Source organism: Somniosus microcephalus, unplaced genomic scaffold (genome assembly GCF_052327205.1).
Source record: "Somniosus microcephalus isolate GS21.2 unplaced genomic scaffold, FLI_Smic_1.0 unresolved_chr2, whole genome shotgun sequence".
NCBI lineage: Eukaryota > Metazoa > Chordata > Chondrichthyes > Squaliformes > Somniosidae > Somniosus > Somniosus microcephalus.
The window spans coordinates 21,179,457-21,191,646 of NW_028225180.1; positions in this window are offsets into that span (position 1 = coordinate 21,179,457).

Consider the following 12,190-nt stretch of genomic DNA (forward strand, 5'->3'; position numbering starts at 1 on the left):
CCTCTGTACCTGGACCCACCTGTCCTCTGCACCTGGACCCAACTGTCCTCTGTACATGGACACACCTGTCCTCTGAACCTGGGCACACCTGGCCTCTGTACCTGTACAGACATGTCCACTCTACCTGGACCCTCATGTCCTCGGTGCCTGGACACATCTGTCCTCTGTACCTGGACCCAACTTTCCTCTGTACCTGGACCCACCTGTCGTCTGTACCTGGACACAACTCGCCTCTGTACCTCTACCTAACTGTCCTCTGTACCTGGACCCACCTGTCCTCTGTATTCGGAACCACCTGTCCTCTGTATCTGGACCCCCTGTACTCTGTACCAGGAACAACCTGTTCTCTGTACTCGGATCCACCTGTGCTCTGTACGTGGACCCACCTGTCCTCTGCACCTGGACCCACCTGTCCTCTGTACCTGGACCCAACTCACCTCTGTACCTGGACCCAACTGTCCTCTGTACCTGGACCCACCTGTACTCTGTATTCGGACCCAGCTGTCCTCTGTTTCTGGACCCCCTGCACTCTGTACCAGGAAGCACATGTTCTCTGTACTCGGATCCACCTGTGCTCTGTAACTGGTCTCACCTGTCCTCTGTACCTGTGCCCCACCTGTCCACTGTAACCAGACACACCTGTCTGCAGTACCTGGACCCAACTTTCCTCTGTACCTGGAACCTCCTGTCCTCTGTACCTGGTCCCAAGTGCACTCTGTAACTGGACCTACCTGTCCTCTGTACCTGGACTCATCTGTCCTCTGTACCTGGCCCCACATGTCCTCTGTACCTGGTCCCACCTGTCCTCTGTACCTGGACACACCTGCCCTCTGTACCTGGACAAACCTGTCCTCTGTACCTGGACCCAAATATCCTCTGTACCAAGACCCTCCTCTCCTCTGTACCTGGTCGCAACTTTCCTCTGTACCTGGACCCACCTGTCCTCTGCACCTGGACCCAACTGTCCTCTGTACATGGACACACCTGTCCTCTGAACCTGGACACACCTGGCCTCTGTACCTGTACACACTTGTCCACTCTACCTGGACCCTCATGTCCTCTGTGCCTGGACACAACTGTCCTCTGTACCTGGACCCAACTTTCCTCTGTACCTGGACCCACCTGTCGTCTGGACCTGGACACAACTCGCCTCTGTTCCTCTACCTAACTGTCCTCTGTACCTGGACCCACCTGTCCTCTGTATTCGGAACCACCTGTACTCTGTATCTGGACCCCGTGTACTCTGTACCAGGAACAACCTGATCTCTGTACTCGGATCCACCTGTGCTCTGTCCCTGGCCCCACCTGTCCTCTGTATCTAGTCCCACCTGTCCTCTGTTCCTGGCCCCACCTGTCCTCTGTACCCAGACATACCTGTCCGCTGTAGCGTGTCCCAACTAACCTCTGTACTTTGACCCTCCTCTCCTCTGTACCTGGTCCCAACTGTTCTCTGCACTCGGATGCACCTGTCCTCTGCACCTGGACCCACCTGTCCTCTGTACCTGGACAGAGTTGTCCTCTCTATCTGGTCCCACCTGTCCTCTGTACCTGGGCAGAGCTGTCCGCTGTACCTTGACCCAACTGTCCTCTGCACTCGTACACACCTGTACTCTGTATTTGGACACACCTGTCCTTTTAACCTGGACCTACCTGTCCTCCCCACCTGGACTCACCTGTCCTCTGTACCTGGACACATTTGTCCTCTGTTCCTGGCCCCATCTGTCCTCTGTACCTGGACCCACCTTTCCTCTGTACCTGGAAACACCTGTCCTCTGTACCTGGACCCACCTTTCCTCTGTACCTGGACCCACCTGTACTCTGTACCTGGACCCAACTTTCCTCTGTACATGGACACACCTGTCCTCTGTACCTGGACACACCTGTCCTCTGTACCTGGACACATTTGTCCATTGTACCTGGACCCAAATGTCTCCTCTACCTGGACACACCTGTCTTCTGTACCTGGTCCCACCTTTCCTCTGTACCTGGATTCACCTGTCCTCTGTACCTGGACTGAACTCGCCACTGCACCTGGACCCACCTGTCCTCTGTACCTGGACCCACCTGTACTCTGTATTCGGGCACACCTGTCCTCTGTATCTGGACCCCCTGCACTCTGTACCAGGAACCATATGTTCTCTGTACTCGGATCCACCTGTGCTCTGTAACTGCTCCCACCTGTCCTCTGTACGTGGCCCCACCTGTGCTCTGTGCCCAAACACATCTGTCCACTGTACCTGGACCCAACTTTCCTCTGTACCTGGACCCTCCTCTCCTCTGTACCTGGTCCCAACTGCCCTCTGAACCTTGAGAGATCTGTCCTCTGTATCTGGACCCACCTGTACTCTGTCCCAGGAGAGAGCTGTCCGCTGTACCTGGACCCACCTGTCCTCTCTACCTGGACACAGCTGTCCTCTATACTCAGACACACATGCACTCACCCTGGACCCACCTGTCCTCAGTAGGTGAACCCACCTGTCCTCTGTACCTGTACCCATCTGTCCTCAGTACCTGGAGCAACATTTCCTCTATACCTGAATACAACTGTCCTCTGTAGCTGCACCCAACTCTCTGCTGTACCGGGATACATTTGTCCTCTGTACCAGGACCCACCTGTCCTCTGTACCTGGACCCACCTTTCCTCTGTACCTGGAAACACCTGTCCACTGTACCTGGACCCTCCTTTACTCTGTACCTGGACCCAACTGTTCTCTGTACATGGACGCACCTGTCCTCTGAACCGGGACACACCTGGCCTCTGTACCTGTACACACTTGTCCACTCTACCTGGACCCTCATGTCCTCTGTGCCTGGACACATCTGTCCTCTGTACCTGGACCCAAGCTTCCTCTGTACCTGGACCCTCCTCTCCTCTGTACCTGGTCGCACCTGTCCTCTGTACCTGGAACCACCTGTCCTCTGTACCTGGACCCACCTGTCATCTGTACCTGGACACAACTCGCCTCTGTGCCTCTACCTAACTGTCCTCTGTACCTGGACCCACCTGTCCTCTGTATTCGGAACAACCTGTCCCCTGTATCTGGACCCCCTGTACTCTGTATCAGGAACAAGCTGTTCTCTGTACTCGGATCCACCTGTGCTCTGTACCTGGTCCCACTTGTCCTCTGTATCTGGTCCCACCTGTCCTCTGTTCCTGGCCCCACCTGTCCTCTGTACCCAGACACATCTGTCCACTGTACCTGGACCCAACTTTCCTCTGTACCTGGACCCTCCTCTCCTCTGTACCTGGTCCCAACTGCCCTCTGAACCTGGACCTAGCTGTCCTCTGTGCCTGGACCCACTTGTCCTCTGTTCCTGGGCCCACCTGTCCTCTGTACCTTGAGAGATCTGTCCTCTGTATCTGGACCCACCTGTACTCTGTCCCTGGAGAGAGCTGTCCGCTGTACCTGGACCCACCTGTCCTCTCTACCTGGACACAGCTGTCCTCTATACTCAGGCACACATGCACTCACCCTGGACCCACCTGTCCTCAGTAGGTGAACCCACCTGTCCTCTGTACCTGTACCCTTCTGTCCTCAGTACCTGGAGCAACATTTCCTCTATACCTGAATACAACTGTCCTCTGTAGCTGCACCCAACTCTCTGCTGTACCGGGATACATTTGTCCTCTGTACCAGGACCCACCTGTCCTCTGTACCTGGACCCACCTTTCCTCTGTACCTGGAAACACCTGTCCACTGTACCTAAACCCTCCTTTACTCTGTACCTGGACCCAACTGTTCTCTGTACATGGACACACCTGTCCTCTGAACCGGGACACACCTGGCCTCTGTACCTGTACACACTTGTCCACTCTACCTGGACCCTCATGTCCTCTGTGCCTGGACACATCTGTCCTCTGTACCTGGAACCAACCTTCCTCTGTACCTGGACCCTCCTCTCCTCTGTACCTGGTCGCACCTGTCCTCTGTACCTGGAACCACCTGTCCTCTGTACCTGGACCCACCTGTCATCTGTACCTGGACACAACTCGCCTCTGTGCCTCTACCTAACTGTCCTCTGTACCTGGACCCACCTGTCCTCTGTATTCGGAACAACCTGTCCCCTGTATCTGGACCCCCTGTACTCTGTATCAGGAACAAGCTGTTCTCTGTACTCGGATCCACCTGTGCTCTGTACCTGGTCCCACTTGTCCTCTGTATCTGGTCCCACCTGTCCTCTGTTCCTGGCCCCACCTGTCCTCTGTACCCAGACACACCTGTCCACTGTAGCGTGTCCCAACTAACTTCTGTACTTTGACCCTCCTCTCCTCTGTACCTGGTCCCAACTGTTCTCTGCACTCGGATGCACCTGTCCTCTGCACCTGGACCCGCCTGTCCTCTGTACCTGGACAGAGCTGTCCTCTGTATCTGGTCCCACCTGTCCTCTGTACCTGGACAGAGCTGTCCGCTGTACCTGTACCCAACTGTCCGCTGCACTCGTACACATCTGTACTCTGTATTTGGACACATCTGTCCTTTTAACCTGGACCTATCTGTCCTCCCCACCTGGACTCACCTGTCCTCTGTACCTGGACACATTTGTCCTCTGTTCCTGGCCCCATCTGTCCTCTGTACCTGGACCCACCTTTCCTCTGTACCTGGAACCACCTGTCCTCTGTACCTGGACCCACCTGTCCTCTGTACCTGTTCCCAACTGTTCTCTGTTCCTGGACCCACCTGTCCTCTGTACCTGAACACGATTGTCCTCTGTACCTGGAAACACCTTTCCTCTGTACCTGGGCCCAACTAGTCTCTGTACCTGGACCCTAGTCTCCTCTCTATCTGAACCCACCTGTCCTCTGTTCCTGGACAAAGCTGTCCTATGTACCTGGCCCCACCAGTTCTCAGTACATGGACACACCTGTCCTCTGTACCTGGACTCATTTGTCCTCTGTACCTGGACCCACCTGTCCTCTGTACATCGTCCCAGCTATCCTCTGTGACTGAACCCAACTGTCCTCTGTACCTGGACACACCTGTCCTCCGTACCTGGACACATCTGTCCTCTTTACCTGGACACACCTGTCCTCTCTACCTGGACCCATATCTCCTCTGTACCAGAGCACAACTGTCCTCTGTTCCAGGACCCACCTCTCCTCTGTACCTGGACCCACCAATGCTCTGTACCTGGGCACAACTGTCCTCTGTACCCAGACCCACCTGTCCTCTCTACCTGGACACAGCTGTCCTCTATACTCAGACACACATGCCCTCACCCTGGAATCACCTGTCCTCAGTAGGTGAACCCACCTGTCCTCTGTACCTGGACCCATCTGTCCTCAGTACCTGGAGCAACCTTTCCTCTATACCTGAATAGAACTGCCCTCTGTACCTGCACCCAACTCGCTGCTGTACCGGGATCCATTTGTCCTCTGTACCAGGACCCACCTGTCCTCTGTACCTGGACCCACCTTTCCTCTGTACCTGGAAACACCTGTCCTCTGTACCTGGACCCACCTTTACTCTGTACCTGGACCCAACTGTTCTCTGTTCCTGGATACACCTGTCCTCTGTACCTGAACACAATTGTCCTCTCTACCTGGAAACACCTGTCCTCTGTTCGTGGGCCCAACTGGGCTCTGTACCTGGACCCTAGTTTCCTCTGTACCTGGACCCACCTGTCCTCTGTTCCTGGACAAAGCTGTCCTATGTACCTGGCCCCACCAGTCCTCTGTACCTGGACACACATGCCCTCTGTACATGGACACACCTCTCCTCTGAACCTGGACACATCTGGCCTCTGTACCTTTACACACTTGACCACGATACCTGGACCCTCATGTCCTCTGTGCCTTGACACATCTGTCCTCTGCACCTGGACCCAACTTCCCTCTGTACCTGGACCCTCCTCTCCTCTGTACCTGGTCGCACCTGTCCTTTGTACCTGGAACCACCTGTCCCCTGTACCTGGACCCACCTGTCGTCTGTACCTGGACACAACTCGCCTCTGTACCTCTACCTAACTGTCCTCTGTACCTGGACATACCTGTCCTCTGTATTTGGAACCACCTGTCCTCTGTATCTGGACCCCCTGTACTCTTTACCAGGAACAACCTGTTCTCAGTACTCGGATCCACCTGTGCTCTGTACCTGGTCCCAACTGTCCTCTGTACCTGGTCCCACCTGTCCTCTGTACCTGGCCCCACCTGTCCTCTGTACCCAGACACACCTGTCTGCTGTAGCGTGTTCCAACCAACCTCTGTACTTGGACCCTCCTCTCCTCTGTACCTGGTCCCAACTGTGCTCTGTACTCGGATCAACCTGTCCTCTGCACCTGGACCCGCCTGTCCTCTGTACCTGGACAGAGCTGTCCTCTGTATCTGGTCCCACCTGTCCTCTGTACCTGGACAGAGCTGTCCGCTGTACCTGGACTCAACTGTCCTCTGCACTCGTACACACCTGTACTCTGTATTTGGACACACCTGTCCTTTCAACCTGGACCTACCTGTCCTCCCCACCTGGACTCACCTGTCCTCTGTACCTGGACACATTTGTCCTCTGTTCCTGGCCCCATCTGTCCTCTGTACCTGGACCCACCTTTCCTCTGTACCTGGAAACACCTGTCCTCTGTACCTGGACCCACCTTTCCTCTGTACCTGGACCCACCTGTATTCTGTATCTGGACCCAACTTTCCTCTGTACATGGACACTCCTGTCCTCTGTACCTGGACACACCTGTCATCTGTACCTGGACACATTTGTCCATTGTACCTGGACCCAAATGTCTTCTCTACCTGGACACACCTGTCCTCTGTACCTGGACCCATCTGTCCTCTGTACCTGTTCCCAACTGTTCTCTGTTCCTGGACACACCTGTCCTCTGTACCTGAACACAATTGTCCTCTGTACCTGGAAACACCTGTCCTCTGTACCTGGGCCCAACTCGTCTCTGCACCTGGAACCTAGTCTCCTCTGAAACTGAACCCACCTGTCCTCTGTTCCTGGACAAAGCTGTCCTATGTACCTGGCACCACCAGTTCTCTGTGCCTGGACACACCTGTCCTCTGTACCTGGACTCATTTGTCCTCTGTACCTGGACCCACCTGTCCTCTGTACATCATCCCAGCTATCCTCTGTGCCTGAACCCAACTGTCCTCTGTACCTGGACAAACCTGTCCTCCGTACCTGGACATACCTGTCCTCTGTACCTGGACACACCTGTCCTCTCTACCTGGACCCATATGTCCTCTGTACCTGAACACAACTGTCCTCTGTTCCAGGACCCACCTCTCCTCTGTACCTGGACCCACCAATGCTCTGTACCTGCGCACAACTGTCCTCTGTACCCAGACCCACCTGTCCTCTCTACCTGGACCCAGCTGTCCTCTGTACTCGGACCCACATGCCCTCACCCTGGACCCACCTGTCCTCAGTAGGTGAACCCACCTGTCCTCTGTACCTGGACCCATCAGTCCTCAGTACCTGGAGCAACCTTTCCTCTATACCTGAACACAACTGTCCTCTGTAGCTGCACCCAACTCTCTGCTGTACCGGGATCCATTTGTCCTCTGTACCAGGACCCACCTGTCCTCTGTACCTGGACCCACCTTTCCTCTGTACCTGGAAACACCTGTCCTCTGTACCTGGACCCACCTTTACTCTGTACCTGGACCCAACTGTTCTCTGTACATGGACACACCTGTCCCCTGAACCTGGACACACCTGGCCACTATACCTGTACACACTTGTCCACTCTACCTGGACCCTCATGTCCTCTGTGCCTGGACACATCTGTCCTCTGTACCTGGACCCAACTTTCCTCTGTACCTGGACCATCCTCTCCTCTGTACCTGGTCGCACCTGTCCTCTGTACCTGGAACCACCTGTCCTCTATACCTGGACTGAACTCGCCTCTGCACCTGGACCCACCTGTCCTCTGTACCTGGACCCACCTGTACTCTGTATTCGGACACACCTGTCCTCTGTATCTGGACCCCCTGCACTCTGTACCAGGAACCATATGTTCTCTGTACTCGGATCCACCTGTGCTCTGTAACTGCTCCCACCTGTCCTCTGTACGTGGCCCCACCTGTGCTCTGTGCCCAAACACATCTGACCACTGTACCTGGACCCAACTTTCCTCTGTACCTGGACCCTCCTCTCCTCTGTACCTGGTCCCAACTGCCCTCTGAACCCGGACCTAGCTGTCCTCTGTGCCTGGACCCACTTGTCCTCTGTTCCTGGGCCCACCTGTCCTCTGTACCTGGAGAGATCTGTCCTCTGTATCTGGACCCACCTGTACTCTGTCCCTGGAGAGAGCTGTCTGCTGTACCTGGACCCAACTGTCCTCTGTACTATTTATCACCTGTACTCTTTATTTGGACACACCTATCCTTTCAACCTGGACCCACCTGTCCTCTGTACCTGGACCCAGCTGTGCTCTGTACCTGGATGCTCCTGTCCTCTGTACCTTGACCCACCTGTCCTCTGTACCTGTTCCAACGTGTGTTCTCTACATGTAAACCCCTGTCCTCTGAACCTGGACACACCTGTCATCTGGACCTGGAAACACCTCTCCTCTGTATCTCGACACACCTGTCCTCTGTACTCGAACCCATCTGTCCTCTGTACCTGGATCCACCTGTCCTCTGTACCTGGACCCATGTGTCCTCTGTACCTGTTCCCAACTGTTCTCTGTTCCTGGACACACCTGTCCTCTGTACCTGAACACCATTGTCCTCTGTACCTGGAAACACCTGTCCTCTGTACCTGGGCCCAACTAGTCTCTGTACCTGGACCCTTGTCTCCTCTCTATCTGAACCCACCTGTCCTCTGTTCCTGGACAAAGCTGTCCTATGTACCTGGCCCCACCAGTTCTCAGTACATGGACACACCTGTCCTCTGTACCTGGACTCATTTGTCCTCTGTACCTGGACCCACCTGTCCTCTGTACGTCGTCCCAGCTATCCTCTGTGCCTGAACCCAACTGTCCTCTGTACCTGGACACACCTGTCCTCCGTACCTGGACACACCTGTCCTCTGTACCTGGACACACCTGTCCTCTCTACCTGGACCCATATCTCCTCTGTACCAGAACACATTTGTCCTCTGTTCCAGGACCCACCTCTCCTCTGTACCTGGACCCACCAATGCTCTGTACCTGGGCACAACTGTCCTCTGTACCCAGACCCACCTGTCCTCTCTACCTGGACACAGCTGTCCTCTATACTCAGACGCACATGCCCTCACCCTGGACCCACCTGTCCTCAGTAGGTGAACCCACCTGTCCTCTGTACCTGGGCCCATCTGTCCTCAGTACCTGGAGCAACATTTCCTCTATACCTGAATACAACTGTCCTCTGTAGCTGCACCCAACTCTCTGCTGTACCGGGATCCATTTGTCCTCTGTACCAGGACCCACCTGTCCTCTGTACCTGGACCCACCTTTCCTCTGTACCTGGAAACACCTGTCCTCTGTACCTGGACCCAACTGTTCTCTGTACATGGACACACCTGTCCCCTGAACCTGGACACAACTGGCCTCTATACCTGTACACACTTGTCCACTCTACCTGGACCCTCATGTCCTCTGTGCCTGGACACATCTGTCCTCTGTACCTGGACCCAACTTTCCTCTGTACCTGGACCATCCTCTCCTCTGTACCTGGTCGCACCTGTCCTCTGTACCTGGAACCACCTGTCCTCTGTACCTGGATCCACCTGTCGTCTGTACCTGGACACAACTCGCCTCTGTGCCTCTACCTAACTGTCCTCTGTACCTGGACCCACTTGTCCTCTGTATTCAGAACCACCGGTCCTCTGCATCTGGACCCCCTGTACTCTGTACCAGGAACAACCTGTTCTCTGTACTCGGATCCACCTGTGCTCTGTACCTGGTCCCACCTGTTCTCTGTATCTGGTCCCACCTGTCCTCTGTTCCTGGCCCCACCTGTCCTCTGTACCCAGACACACCTGTCCACTGTAGCGTGTCCCAACTAACCTCTGTACTTTGAGCCTCCTCTCCTCTGTACCTGGTCCCAACTGTTCTCTGCACTCGGATGCACCTGTCCTCTGCACCTGGACCCGCCTGTCCTCTGTACCTGGACAGAGCTGTCCTCTGTATCTGGTCCCACCTGTCCTCTGTACCTGGACAGAGCTGTCCGTTGTACCTGGACCCAACTGTCCGCTGCACTCGTACACACCTGTATTCTGTATTTGGACACACCTGTCATTTTAATCAGGACCTACCTCTCCTCCCCACCTGGACTCACCTGTCCTCTGTACCTGGACACATTTGTCCTCTGTTCCTGGCCCCATCTGTCCTCTGGAGCTGGACCCACCTTTCCTCTGTACCTGGAAACACCTGTCCTCTGTACCTGGACCCACCTTTCCTCTGTACCTGGACCCACCTGTACTCTGTATCTGGACCCAACTTTCCTCTGTACATGGACACTCCTGTCCTCTGTACGTGGACACACCTGTCCTCTGTACCTGGACACATTTGTCCATTGTACCTGGACCCAAATGTCTCCTCTACCTGGACACACCTGTCTTCTGTACCTGGTCCCACCTTTCCTCTGTACCTGGATTCACCTGTCCTCTGTACCTGGACTGAACTCACCTCTGCACCTGGACCCACCTGTCCTCTGTACCTGGACACACCTGTACTCTGTATTCGGACACACCTGTCCTCTGTATCTGGACCCCCTGCACTCTGTACCAGGAACCACATGTTCTCTGTACTCGGATCCACCTGTGCTCTGTAACTGCTCCCACCTGTCCTCTGTACGTGGCCCCACCTGTGCTCTGTGCCCAAACACATCTGACCACTGTACCTGGACCCAACTTTCCTCTGTACCTGGACCCTCCTCTCCTCTGTACCTGGTCCCAACTGCCCTCTGAACCTGGACCTAGCTGTCCTCTGCACCTGGACCCACTTGTCCTCTGTACCTGGACCCACCTGTCCTCTGTACCTTGAGAGATCTGTCCTCTGTATCTGGACCGAACTGTACTCTGTCCCTGGAGAGAGCTGTCCGATGTACCTGGATCCAACTGTCCTCTGTACTATTTATCACCTGTACTCTGTATTTGGACACACCTATCCTTTCAACCTGGACCCACCTGTCCTCTGTACCTGGACCCAGCTGTGCTCTGTGCCTGGACCCAGCTGTGCTCTGTACCTGGACGCTCCTGTCCTCTGTACCTGGACCCACCTGTCCTCTGTACCTGGACCAACGTGTGTTCTCTACATGTACACACCTGTCCTCTGTACCTGGACACACCTGTCATCTGGACCTGGAAACACCTCTCCTCTGTATCTCGACACACCTGTCCTCTGTACTCAAACCCATCTGTCCTCTGTACCTGGACCCACCTGTCCTCTGTACCTGGACCCACCTGTCCTCTGTACCTGTTCCCAACTGTTCTCTGTTCCTGGACACACCTGTCCTCTGTACCTGAACACAATTGTCCTCTGTACCTGGAAACACCTCTCCTCTGTACCTGGGCCCAACTAGTCTCTGTACCTGGACCCTAGTCTCCTCTCTACCTGAACCCACCTGTCCTCTGTTCCTGGACAAAGCTGTCCTCTGTACCTGGCCCCACCAGTTCTCTGTACCTGGACCCACCTGTCCTCTGTACGTCGTCCCAGCTATCCTCTGTGCCTGAACCCAACTGTCCTCTGTACCTGGACACACCTGTCCTCCGTACCTGGACACACCTGTCCTCTGTACCTGGACACACCTGTCCTCTCTACCTGGACCCATATCTCCTCTGTACCAGAACACAACTGTCCTCTGTTCCAGGACCCACTTCTCCTCTGTACCTGGACCCACCAATGCTCTGTACCTGGGCACAACTGTCCTCTGTACCCAGACCCACCTGTCCTCTCTACCTGGACACAGCTGTCCTCTATACTCAGACACACATGCCCTCACCCTGGACCCACCTGTCCTCAGTAGGTGAACCCACCTGTCCTCTGTACCTGGACCCATCTATCCTCAGTACCTGGAGCAACCTTTCCTCTATACCTGAATACAACTGCCCTCTGTAGCTGCACCCAACTCTCTGCTGTACCGGGATCAATTTGTCCTCTGTACCAGGACCCACCTGTCCTCTGTACCTGGACCCACCTTTCCTCTGTACCTGGAAACACCTGTCCTCTGTACCTGGACCCACTTTACTCTGTACCTGGACCCAACTGTTCTCTGTTCCTGGATACACCTGTCCTCTGTACCTGAACACAATTG